Here is a 13,621-nt window from a genome sequence, read left to right as displayed (position 1 = left end):
CACCACAAATCAGAATCCCACAGACAGTCTCCAGTGGAATGGCCATGTGCCAGTGGGACCTCTGTATGCTGCGTCGTAGTGATTATTTTGTATAGGCTTAGCTTCAACTAAGGGTTTAGTTTACAGTACAGTGTGTGGTGATAGCCTGAGTTGCCCCCATAGTGAGAAATCGGGGACCAAACACAAGTACCAGCATTCAAACCTTTCCTTTGGATCCACACTGACCACTCAATCCTGGTGGACTCCTGAAGCCTGGTAGAGGCTATGTGCATCCCAATGGGTCTCTGAGGGCTGTATGTTTCAAACGACACAGAGAAACAAAGATGCAAAAGCGTATGTGTAACCCCAGGAAAACTCTCAGAAAAGTTACTGGCCTTAACTCAAGCGACCTAAAGACTATAACTTAATTATTCTGACTTATAGGTCATTATAACCAGTAACTATGTATTATAGCTATGTAAATTTCATATCCCTGAGATTTTTTAAACACTGTTTAAATAATATGTGAAGAGAGAAATTGTTCATATTTTGGCCAACTAGGAAAATTCTCATCAAACCTGGAAGTTTAGAAGACCATGGCTCTACTGAGGTGATATCTTAATGGGTGCCTTCCCAGGTCCAGCCCCCACCACCACCACCACCACCCCTGCAGCCCAGAGCTATGACTTCAGCATGGAAGTACTCCCCAGAGCTCCTCCCAGACCAGAGCTGTTTCTTCAGCATGGACGGGCTCCCCAGAGCTCCACATGACATCACAAACCAGCACAGTGGCTCTGAAATTAACTCATTCCCTCCCCCTAATCCTAAGCCATGTTCCTTTCTGCAGCATGTAAACTACTCAGCTTTTGTTCCTACCTTTGTCCCTCCATACCCCCCAGGAAAGCATTAAAACATTGATAGTGAGGATAAGAAAACAAGAAAAGTGTGTTATAAACTTGATTAAACCTCCACACAAAGACTTCTGCAATTACGATGATATTCATGGTCATAACTATGACTCATAAGCCAAGAGGAGTGTTTGTTTTTTACGATGTCTGCTACTTTTTGTCACTGTAATGGAGCAGAGAGGGACAAGTAGAGAAAAGGAAAGATTTGGTTTGGCCGTTGGTTTCAGGGCTTTGGCCATGGTAGGCTGACTCTTGCATCTGCATTGAAGCAGGGCCCCATGGTGGCAAAGGGAGGAGGGGGTCAAGAGCAAAATATATCAACCCAGGACCTTCCATAATGACCTGCTTCTTCCCACTAGGCCCAACTTATCAAATCCGTTGATGAAGTTATAATTTCTATAATCTGGTCACTTCCAAATAGTGCCACCATCTAGGGACCAAGTCTTTTGTAATATGTATTTAGAGTGACATTTAATATCTAAAATGTAACAGAAAATCTGTAAATGAGTCCTTGTTATCAAAAGAGCATTATATTTAAAAAACAGATCGTATGAAGTATATAGTATTATATCTTACATGGCAAATGTCAACAACTTCATTTAAAATTTGTTCCAAAAATAAAAATCGTCATTTGATGTTACCGTGAAAACTTATATTCTAAAAAAAAAAAACTGAATAAATCAATAGAAACAGAATTAATAAATGCATGTCATCTACCAAAAATTAAGTCATGATGATGTAAATAACTTAAACAGACCTACTCAAACAGTGAACTAAAAGCTGTCATTAAACCCTCCACTCAAAGAAAACTCAGGACCAGACAGGTTAACGGCTCATCCTGTCAAACTGTCAAGGAAGACCTCAGCCCAGTTCTTCATAATGTGTTCCATACAATAACAGGTGAAGAAACACTACTAAATTCATTTTATGAGGCCAGTATTTTTCTAATGCCAAAACCAGGGAGAGAGAGAGAGTGAGTGAGAGAGAAAGAGAGGGGGGAAGAAAGAAAAGAGAGAGGGGGAGAGAGAGAGTTTCAAACCATTTTCTTTGATAAGCATAATTGCAAAGTTTTTCAACAAAATACTTGCAAACAGAATTCAGAATACCAATAAGGCTTCATTCCTGAAAGACAAGGCTGGTTCAATATATATAAATCAACAAATATAATAAAGCATATAAATAAACTTAAGAACAGAAATCACATAGTTCCAAATCAGCACTGAAAGGACACTTGACAAAGTTCATCATGCCTCCATGATGGAAGTTCTGGAGCCTTCAGAAAGAGGTGAGGCACACCTGCCAACATTCTATCAAAGAAAGGCAAACTGAGAACATTTCCTCCAAAGTGAAGAACAAGACAAGGGCATGCATGCTCTTATCCAGCATACCATCTGGGTCCTGGCTATAGCACTTAGACATGAGGGGGGGGGAAATAACAATACAATGGGAAGATGTCAAACTATCTCTATTTGCAGATGACATGAGTCTTAAGTTATAAGACCCAACTGAGTCTACTAGAAAACTCTTGGACTCAATAAACACAATAAAGTTGCAGGGTACAAAATCAGTATTTAAAAAGTAGCTTTCATTTATAGCAACCATGTACTCTCAGTGAAGGAAATTAGGGGGAAAAATCCATTCAAAATGACTTCCAAAAATTAAGTATTTAAGAATATACCTAGGGGCTGGAGAGATGGTTCCATGGCTAGGAGCACTTGAGTGCTCTTCCAACGGTCCTGAGTACAATTCTCCCATGGTAGCTCACAACCACTTATAACGGAACTTGACTCTGCATTCTGATGTGCATGAAAACAGAACACTTGTGGGACATAAAATAAATGAATAAAGAAATCTGGGAGGGAAAGTTTAGGTAAAATCTATTTTAAAAAGGATATATCTAACTAAAGAAGTAAAAAGAGACCATAGAAAATCCTAGACGATGGAAAGATGTTTTGCGCTCATAGGCTGGAAAAATTAATTCTGTAAAAATGAACATACTGCCAAAACTAAGTTACATATTTGATGCAGTACCTATCAAAATTCCAATGTCATGTTTCACAGGCTTGAAAAGAATACAAAAATTCATTTAAAACCACAAAAGACCATGACTAGCCAAAGTAATCCTAAGGAGAGAGAACACAGCTGGAGATGTTACAAGACAGGACCTAAAATTTTACTACAAAGTTGCAAGGAGAAGGGCAGTCTTGGCAAAGATAGAAAACACTAAGGAAAACCAGTGGAGTAGGATAGACGATCTGAAAAGAAAATGACAAAGATATTCCCACTTAATTTTTGAATAAATGAAAAACATACATGGGGCAGAGAGGACAGTTTATCCAACAAATGGTCCTGGGAAAACTTGATTTCTACCTGAGAAGAATAAAATGAGACTCTCAACTAAGGGGTAAAATACCTTAATTTTAAATCTGAAACACTAAAACTTCTAGAAGAAAACACAGTGGGTACTTTCAAAGACATGGGGAGGGGGAGCAAGAACTTTTTGAATAGAATACCAATAGCACAGAAACCAGTCCGAAATATCAACAAATAGGATGTCATGAAAATAAAAAGTTTCTGTATAAGCTAATACCCAGGATTTAGGAAGAATTATATAAATTAGATACCAACGGAAGAACTGCCAATCAATAATAAATGGGCAAATAAACTAAATGGATAGTTTTCACAGAAACACAAATGGCCAATAACCCTTTTTAAAGTGCCCTCTATGCTTTTGAGAAGTCTGAACTACTTAGAAGTCTCTCTATTTGTTGATCTCTCTCTCTCTCTCTCTCTCTCTCTCTCTCTCACACACACACACACACACACACACACACACACACAGAGAGAGAGAGAGAGAGAGAGAGAGAGAGAGAGAGAGAGAGAGAGAGAGAGAGAGAGAGAACCATGAGGAATAAGACAGGGAGAGTAGGGGAGGAATTGGGGGGGTTCTCTTACTAGATTCCATCCTTTGATTGTTTCCATTAACTTGGCTGAAGTGATAACGCCATCAGAGGCTTACAGCCATAAAGGCCTGAGTTAATTCCCCAGAATCCACATTAAAAATGTTCTTAATTAAGAACAAATAAATAAAGAAGCATAATGAAGCACACATATGATCCTAGCACCAGAGACAGCAGATCTCTGAGGCCCAACTAGACTACTTGATAAGTTCCACAAAAAACAAAACAAAACAAACAAACAAACAAAAAAACAAAAAACAAGTAGATGACCCCTGATGATGACAGCTGAGACTGACCTATGTCTCCCACATGCAGGTCTCCCACATAGGACAACATGAACACTGACAGCAGTCTCCATCATATCCCCAAAGCACAATACTGCAAACTAAGTCTTCAGTGCTTAGGCCTGTGGAAAGACTCAAGGTCCAAAGGTCCAACCCAGAGTACTTTTCCAATTGTGGTGCTATTCCAATAATCACTGTAGACTGTAACAACACATCCCCCAGACAGATTACAGTCAATAACACAACGCAATTATAGACTATGTTCTATATTCTTTCAACGGTTGCCATGGAAGTAAAAATCCAGTATTTTCCTCTCACAGAGAGTGTCCCTGGAGAAAAGGCTGTGTTCTGCTAGAAAAGCATCTGGCAGCCATATTCCCTATGAGAACAGAAAAAGAACAGTTACTATAATGGAAATAAGAGTAAAGGAGGAGAGTCAAATAGTTAATAAAGCTGTGAGAAAAGTTGGAGTTCTTTAATAAAGATAAATTTGGTTCTAATGAAAACAAGAGGCCTTTGGGAGCTATTTTGGTTGGCAAAACCTTTTAAAGTGCTGGTGCATAGATTGGTAGACTGATATCCCACCCACTCCCCGTGCTCCTTTGGACCAAAATGCAAATTAACACAACCTTTATGGCCATTAAGAGAAGACATACTACTATTATACTGCTAAACAATAGCCAGAAGACAACTACTAATGGCATATTGCAACTCCCATAGATGAGAACATTATTCAGTTCTCAGAGAAACTACTTCCTGCAGTAGATGGACATTAACATGGAGATCCACAATTGGACAATGTGCAGAGAGTGAGAGACTTTGGAGCACTCAGCCCTCAATGTGATGTCTTTATCAAACTCTTCCTCCCAAGACTCAGAGATCTATCTATGAGGAAGAGGAGGCAAAAAGGCTGTATGAGCCAGAGGTTGTGGATGACTCTAAAGAGACAGTCTGTTCCAGACATGGCAGGAATGATGCACACATGAACTCATGAGACCGTGGGAACATGTCCCAGACCTTCACAAGTTCAAGCCAGACAAAAATCTCAGTACAGAGGAAGAGATATAGACAAAAATTCCTACTCATAGCCAAGAATCTATTTGTAGTTGATAGCTGCTAGAAGAGGAAAATCAGTTTTCGTCACTAGAGTAACACTGGGTGTAGCAAGCACACTCCAGGGCAAGCCACATGCTCTGAAGTAGTTGGCCAAGACAAATCAGTCTCTGTTTCATTGTGCTATTTGCTTCTTCCTCAGAGAGAAACAACATGAGTTTTGGAGGTGAAAGAGTATCAGGAAAGAGTTGTAAGAGGTAAAATAATATAATACAAATATATTTTATGAAATTCTGAAAGAATAAATAAAAGCCATGGCCTGGCCGTGAAGACAAATAAAGTGTTTGTCCCCCAAGCACCTGAGTTCAAGCTCCAAAACCAATATAAAAAAAAGCCAAGCATGCATGGTGACACATAGTTGTCATCCCAGTGATAGGGACCTGTGGAGACAGAAGGACCCTGGAGCTTCCCGGGCCCCTAGTCAAGCTACCAGATAAGTACCAAGGCAAGAGTCCCTGGTTTGGGGGTTTTGTTTGTTTTTGTAAATTCCTACTAGGTTCTGGGATTGCAAGTGCCCCGTGTAAGTTGCCTTTTGTTGCTGTGATTAACACAATGGCCAAAGTCAATGTATGGAAGAGTTTATCTTGGCTCACAGTTCCACAGGGGCAGTCCAAAATTCAGGGCAGGCATGGCAACAGGCACACAGAGCAGGAAACAGAGCGATCACATCTCAACCACACAAAAGAAGTAGAAAAAATGAACTGGACATAGAACCCAGCTATGAACTCTCAAAGCCTACCAACAGTGGCACTTCCTCCAGCATGCCTCCATGTTCTGAAACAGTGATTCTCAATCCCAGTGGTTCCTTGTGTTGTGTTGACTCCCCAGTCATAAAATTATTTTGTTGCTACTCCACAACTGTAATTTTGCAACTGTTATGAATTGTAATGTCAATATGTAATATGCAGTATATTAATATGTGACCCCCGTGAAAGGGTAGTTTTACACTCCAATGGGGTTGTGACCCCAAGACTAAGAACCACTGTTCTAAAAGTTCCATAACCTCTCAATGCAGTACTGTCAACTAGAGACCAAATGTTTAAATACATATGTAAGCTTATATTTTTCAAAACCTACTTTAATAAGTGTACTTAAATGCTTTAACCTCCCTTCTAGCCCACCACCCACCAGAGGTCACGGAAAGGAAAGGTTAATGGGGCAAAGGAAGATGTGTACACATTTAGAAATAGTTCATTGGGGGCGATTCCAATCTTCATTGTCAGGATATCATCAGTTCACTTCACACAAATCAGCAGCAGTAGCTTGATCCACTCACAAACACCATTCACAAATCAACTGGGAAGAAATGACAAGGTTCTGCCAACTGGCCCAAGTTCACAGAAACAGCAAGAAGCCACCAGAACACCATAAGAAGTTCTTTGGTGTGTTTTTCTCTAAGAAGTCATGACAAATGATGACCAGCAAAGAATTGCAAGGCGAATCAATACCACACAGTCCTGCCCACTGTCTGTTGGGTTATACTTACACCCTTTCCAAACATCACACGTCCTTTCAAGCATCCACTTGAGCGAAATACCACATGCCCTTTGTCCAGGCAGCTTCCAGAAAAACACCACATGTCTGTTCCCAGTAAAACATCCTCCCACATGTCTGCTTTAGCAAAAACATCCTCTCATAAGACAGTTTCAAAAAAACAAACAAAACAACAACAACAACAAACCCATCACATGACACAACTGATTCTCCAAAGAAACCAGAGATTTCCATTTTACATGCAAGCCTGTAGAGGTCTCATTCAGAACTCCACAGTCCCTGTAGTGGCTTGCTTATATGGTGTAAGGTCATACATAGTCCATCTCATTTGTCAGTGTTAATTACTTGTTGTTTTAGTGTGTCTATGAAAAACAAATCCTATCACAACTAACTGGTTATACATTGCTATCATAAATCAAATATCTATGCATAATGTGCATCTCTCTGTCTTACTTTTTTTTTCTTCTTGCTATGATAAATATTCTGATTAAATCAACTTAGGGGATAAATGATTTATTTTGACTTACTGTTCCATCTCTGGTCACACTGCATCCACAGTCAGGAAGCAGAACACAGGGAGTGAATGCATGCAGGTCTGTGCTCCGCTAGCTTCTGCTCTCACAGAGTTTAGGATCCCTGCCTAGAGAATTGTTCCACCCATATAGGTGGACTATCACAGGCTTGCCCACAGGTCAACCTGACTCAGGCAATCTTTCACTGAGACTGGAGTGATTCTCCAGTTTGAAGTTAATAAGTAAAACTAACCACTACAACTTGTAAGCCATTCTTTCTTTCCATCCCAGTCTTGTATTTGCTATATTCCTATGAGTATACTAGACTCACTCAACAATAATAGCTTTATAGTAAGTTTGGTGTGTGGCAGAGCAAATCACCATTGGCACTTCTATATAAATATTAGAACCAACTTGCCGAATTATAAATAATCTTCTGGAGCCAATCCAGTGGCTCAGCGTGTAAAGACAGGCGCTTGTCACCTGATGATGCAAAGCTCACAATCTGAGTTGGATCCCTGGGACCCACATAAAAGTGGAAAGAGAAAACTGACTCCTCAAGGTCATCCTCTGACCTACATAAGTGCACTGTAGCACATCCACGGGCAGACTCATGAGTGTGAGCGTGTGCATGCACACACATACACATGATGATGAATACAAATTTTAAAATAATAAAAAAAAACAAAATACTGCAGTTGACTCTTTTAATCCTTGAATATTAATGTCTCATTTCATTAAGATATATGACGGATTTTTTTTTTACATAAGTCTATGTTTTCTTACAGATCTTAGTGACGTTTGTTAAGATATTTCCAGGTCTCTGGTAATTTCAGTGTCACTAAAGGACATTTTGACTCCATTTGATAAGTACTCACCCTTGGTTGAGTTGTTACATATTTTATTGTGTGTGTACATGTGTGTGTGTGTACATGTGTGTGTGTACATGTGTGTGTACGTGTGTGTGTGTACCTGTGGAGGCCAGGAGTCCACATCGAGCATCTTCCTCAGTCTTTCTCAACCTTAATGTTTGGGGGGGGGTTGTTGTTGTTGTTGTTGTTGTTTGTTTTGTTTTGTTTTGTTTTTTTGAAACAGAGTCTCTCAGAAAACCTAGTAGTTCCCAATTTAGGGAGAGAAAGCAGTCAGCAAGCCCCAGCTGCCTCTCCCTCCCCAAGGCTGCGATTACAGGAGCACACACCACACTCGGGCTTTTAGGAGTGTTAGAGATGTGAACTAGGCTCCTCATGCTTGTACATCAAGTTCTTTACCAACTGAGCCATCTTCCAGGCCTCCCAACAAACAATTAATTTCTTAAAGGATTTTCTATCCAGCTATCTTTTTGCATAATACTTTGTTAATACTTTGGGATTTGGTGCATGTGTACAACCTGTTTGGCTCATATTCACCAGCTCCTCCTCCCATGCTGTAACCCACAGAGTCCAGTTTGTGCTGCCTATACATTGTCCATAGACACATGCATGTAAGGGTATCCCTGGAGATCCACCTATCAGGAGGCACATCAAAAAACAAACAAACAAACAAACAAACAAACAAACAAACAAACAAACCTGTCTCCAGATATGGCAGCAAATGCTTTTTATCCCAGCCGTAGTGGGTGGAGGCAGGGGGATCTTGATCTTGTCAGCTCTACACACATTTGGTCTACATAGAGAGTTCTAAGACAGAGCTACCTAATGAGACCCTGTCTGGAGAGAGGGAGGGGGAGGGGGAGGGGAGGGGGAGGGGGGAGAGGGAGAGCTGAGTCTTTTTCCCCTAGAAGCCATCCTCTGCCTGAGGTTCCTGGGCAGGCCTGTGTACACCTCCACTCCATGTGGTATCCAGCAATCTTGAAATGATTATCTGTGGACTCCTAGATTTTCCTAACTCATGCAACCAAAGCATTTTCCAAGCGCAGCTCATTTTTACCTCCTTCCAACCTCTACAAATTGCAGTTCTTAGATGAGGGATATCTCTTAGCGAGCACAAGGCCCTGGGTTGGATCCATTGTATTAAGATTATAAAGCAATGTTAAAGTAATCATTTTCTTATTCTAAGTAGCTTTGGGGTTGTCGTCAATATTTCACAATTCAATGTTATAGTTAGTGAGGTTTTTTTCCTCAAATACCCTTTATCAATATTATGCCTTTAATTTATAAATCACTAAGTGCTCTTGCCATGACTGGATTCTGAAGTTCATCAAAGGCCTTTCTTTTTGAATTGATGGCTCTTGGCTTTGACCTGAAATCAGAAAAACAGAAATTCAACGTGGCCACAATTTTTAAAAATATATTGTTGAATTTGATTTAATTATTAATTCTAAAAATGTGTCATCTGAATTTTTGAACTTTAAATATGTCCATTTGGGAAGGTTTTTATTTTGTTTTTGTTGTTCACTTTCAGTTTTTTTTAATTTTGTTTGTTTGTTGTTTAGTTTTGTTTTGATTAATCAACGATTTCAGAAACACAAAGTGAGTAGCTGATTTTCCTCTTTGTATGTTTTGGAGTAAAATGTGCCCGATCTGTATAATAACTTCAATGTTTGGAAGATTCTTCAGTTAAAATAATCTATTCCTTAAGTTTTCCTTGTAGGAAAATGTCTTAGCTACTGGCTCAGTGTCTTTGATGGTTTTGCCACTACTAAATTTAGATTTAAAAAAAAAGAAATGGAACTTAAGAAGATTTGGCCACTACTCCATCTGCGTCTATAATATGAGACACATGACCACAGAAGGATTTAAATTCTTTTATTCTCTCCTCTTGTGACACACTTAATAGCCATCTACGGCAGCCCCATGCCAAGACACCTGTGTCGTAAGGGGCTCTGGTTACAGAGAAGGGGAAGCAGGTGAAAACGGAGTGTTTCTCTTGGCTGGGACAGCTGCTTCCTGTCACTGCCATGTGGCATGTCATCTTCCTGCATCTCCTCGCCTGATGCCACAGTGGTTATGAGCAATGGATGTGGGTTTCCCTTCCCAGAGACAGCAGGACCGCCTCAGTGTAAGGCACTACTCACTAACTCCCACCATACAACCTCCTGAGGAATGTCCACCTGCAGATCTTCCACAAGCGCTGTTGTGGTGGTGGCAGCAGACACACACCACAGAAATGCAGACTCTCTGCTTACAAGTCACACAAGCCACCCCATGTGTTGCTCATCTCAGGAGGGTGGGACCTGATCAGTTCACCCAGTCCTCTAAACCTCTGCTGTGTTCCGCTGCCAGAGCCCAGAATTGCCATAAAACAGGTTGATTTCAGCCTGGGTTGTGCTGGAAAACTGACATTTTGAATTCTTATTGGCACTTTGAAGAGAACATAGCCTTCTCCAGTTATTGTGCTCCTAGCACTAAAATATTGAGAAATAGACTTTCCATATGCAGTATAAGAAAAACAGCTAAAACCTAAGATGTATTCCCGCTGCCTGTAATTTTTATTAGCTTTTTAAGAAACCTCAGTGCCCATCAGACCCAGCTCTTGTTATTTTTATTGATGCCGTATAGACAATCATAATCAAAACCATGGTCAAAACTGTTCAGCCCCTCTGCTGCTGCCCCGAAATTGGCAGAAAATTCTCATTTAGAATTTGTAAGAAAAACCCAGAGGAAGCTTGCAGAAACCCTTTATGCCATATTTCCCGGCAATGGAATATTTTCCTGCCTTTGAAAGAGCAATTAAATTTTACTTGAGCAGAAGTGTAAATCCAGGTGGTGCGTGGGATACCATCCCCCTCCGGTTCTCCTTACAGACACAACAGCATGCTCATTTACAATAAGCAGGATCCTTTGTAAAGCATTGGTTTAGTTTTGTTAGTGTGTGTGTGTTAGTGTGTGTGTGTGTGTGTGTGTGTATTAGTGTGTGTTTGTGTGAGTATGTGTGAGCGTGTGTATGTGTGTGAATTTGTGTATTTCTAAGTGTGAGTGTGTATGTATGAGTATGTGTGTGTGAGTTTGTGTGTGAGTATGTATGTGTGTGTGTGTGTATGAATGTGTGTGGATGTATGTGTGTCTGTGGATGTGTGTGTGACTGTATATGTGTGTGTGCTGTGTGAGATGTGTAAATGCTGATGTGCATGTAACAAAGTGGGAGTCAGAGAACCACTTTGTGGAGTGACTCAGTTCTTTCTTCCCACCTTTTTCCCACCTGTTTCCAGGAATCGAACTCAGGTCACAATCAGCCTTGAGCAGCAACTGCTTTACCCACTTGAGCCAACCAGTCAGCCTAGTATCCCTTTCTAACCATGCTTCCAAATGTGAAGTCAGAGTCTGTGACTATAAAACACGTTCCTGTGGAGCATGAAAGGAAGAAGGTTTGGAGTAGAGCCAACTTTGCAAGCCAGGACGGATCTCGGTGTGGCCTGGTGCTTCCAGGACCCTTCCCTCAGTACTGCACTGGGCTGTGGGCAAAAACCACGGGGCAGTTCAAGACACTGAACATGGCTCAGAATTACTTCCTGCAGGTGGATGGGGGAGGGTAGATGGCCCCATTTGGTCTAAAACCCAGCTCTTCTCTCTCCATCTTGGGTTATGTGAGCACTGCTGAGTTGACAGAGTAAATAGACTGCAGCATCAGATGGGAGGCCGGATTCTTACCGGAAGGAACTGGACATACAATGTAGAGATGCTCACACCACGAAACAGAGTGCCTTTGCCTGTTTTAAGTAAAGACTGCACTTAAAATTTATGCCCCCAAGAACTTTTAAGCAAACATGAGAATATAGCATGGTTTGAAATTCAACTGTGAATCCTTTAAAAGGTCCCTTGGCCTCAGTGAGTCACGTGACCAACTTCTGGGCAGACAGCTTTACAAATGAGTATGGGATGTTCTGCGGAGGCACACGGAAAGTGGCGACTGAACCCCCACATTGTCCTTATGAACACAGGGGACCTACTGATGAAAATGAAAGCCTTTAATCCCAGCACTTGGGAGGCAGAAGCAGGTGGATTTCTGAGTTCGAGGCCAACCTGGTCTACAGAGTGAGTTCCAGGATAACCAGGGCTACACAGAAAAACCCTGTTTTGGGGGGGGGGGGAAAGGAAGGAAGGAAGGAAGGAAGGAAGGAAGGAAGGAAGGAAGGAAGGAAGGAAGGAAGGAAGGAAGGAAGGAAGGGAAAATGAAAGCCATATTTTACGTAAGATGACGTACTTTAGAGGTCCTGGCAGGTTCATCTGCCGTGAGTCTGGTATCTGAGCCCTTAAGAAGTGAGAAGATGGGTAGGCCAGAAATGCAAGCCTAGGAATGATGAGGGAAGGCAGACAACAGTAAACCGGGGAGTAAAGAGGAAGGGAGGTTGTGAGGGAACCTCCAGAAAGGGGTTCGGTGGGAGAAAGGCAAAGAAGGGCTTTGTGGACCAGAAAGAGAGGGACCTAACACCTCATTCTCCGAACCTAGAGACTACCTTCTCTCCTCCAAGGTGGTTTTTACATGAAGAAAACCAGGGGAGAGTGGGCTAAGGAGAGCCCAGAACCCTAGAGGCAGCAAAAGGCAGGAACCCAACAACCCCTCTCCCCCACACCACACTAAGGCCACACAGGGCCAACTAAATTGTTCTTTGCTGGCGTCAGTGCGGGACCAGTCTGTCTTCGACAGATATACATACATTTTACATATGTATATTTACAATTGTGTTGGGGCCTCCTGCTGGAAGTCCATACAGAGCATAGGCACAGAGGTCCTTTGGTGTCTGAAGGTGACCTGTACTTATTATAATATTCAAACACACATCCCTGGGTGGAAGTTTAAGATGCTAAGAACATGTATGTAGAACTGCATGTAACAGACAAAGCAAGAGAGACAGAGTTTTGCAAATGACCCAAAAGCTTCCCCTATGTGACATAATAAGCCCCAACTCATTGTACTATGGACCAATTCTGATGCTAAGCTGCCTCTCTTTCCTCCAAACTGCTTACTCCCTCAGGCACATGTTTCTTCCTAATGCACCATCTCTGACGCTGATATAACCGTGCATCTCTGTTCAACCCCTTGCTTGGGGAACTAAGAACCTGGAATACTGCCAAGGTGCCACCAAACCCCAATATAAGCTGATGTCAGAGGAATGCTCTTACTTTCCTTTCCTAAAACATCCCACAAATGCCCCGAGCACAGCACACTGTGGACACTAAAGGAGCCAATATCTACTACAAGTTAGTACCAATGATGCAGGTGATTAGCTGGGGTTACAAATCAAATTAGCTACCTCCCCCTAGAGGAGTTACAGGTGTGGCTGCTGCATCACCTGCACATCAGAAGGTGACAGAGAGGAGAGAGGCTGTGTCAACATCTGAATGAGTAGTAGCCTAACACTCCCTGACAAAAGCAACCACCCAGTCCAGCACTTCAAAGGTCTGACTGACTCGGAGGGAGGGGATCAAGACAGA

General features: G+C 41.6%; 1 pseudogene; it reads left to right on the top strand.

Moving 5' to 3' along the window:
- Positions 1-13,439: 13,439 nt before the first annotated feature.
- Positions 13,440-13,548, top strand: Gm26404 (annotated as a pseudogene).
- Positions 13,549-13,621: the final 73 nt, after the last annotated feature.

This window comes from Mus musculus, chromosome 3 (assembly GCF_000001635.26).
Source record: "Mus musculus strain C57BL/6J chromosome 3, GRCm38.p6 C57BL/6J".
Classification (NCBI taxonomy): domain Eukaryota; kingdom Metazoa; phylum Chordata; class Mammalia; order Rodentia; family Muridae; genus Mus; species Mus musculus.
Note: the sequence above shows the minus strand (reverse complement) of the source record. Positions and strands in the feature narration are given on the sequence as shown.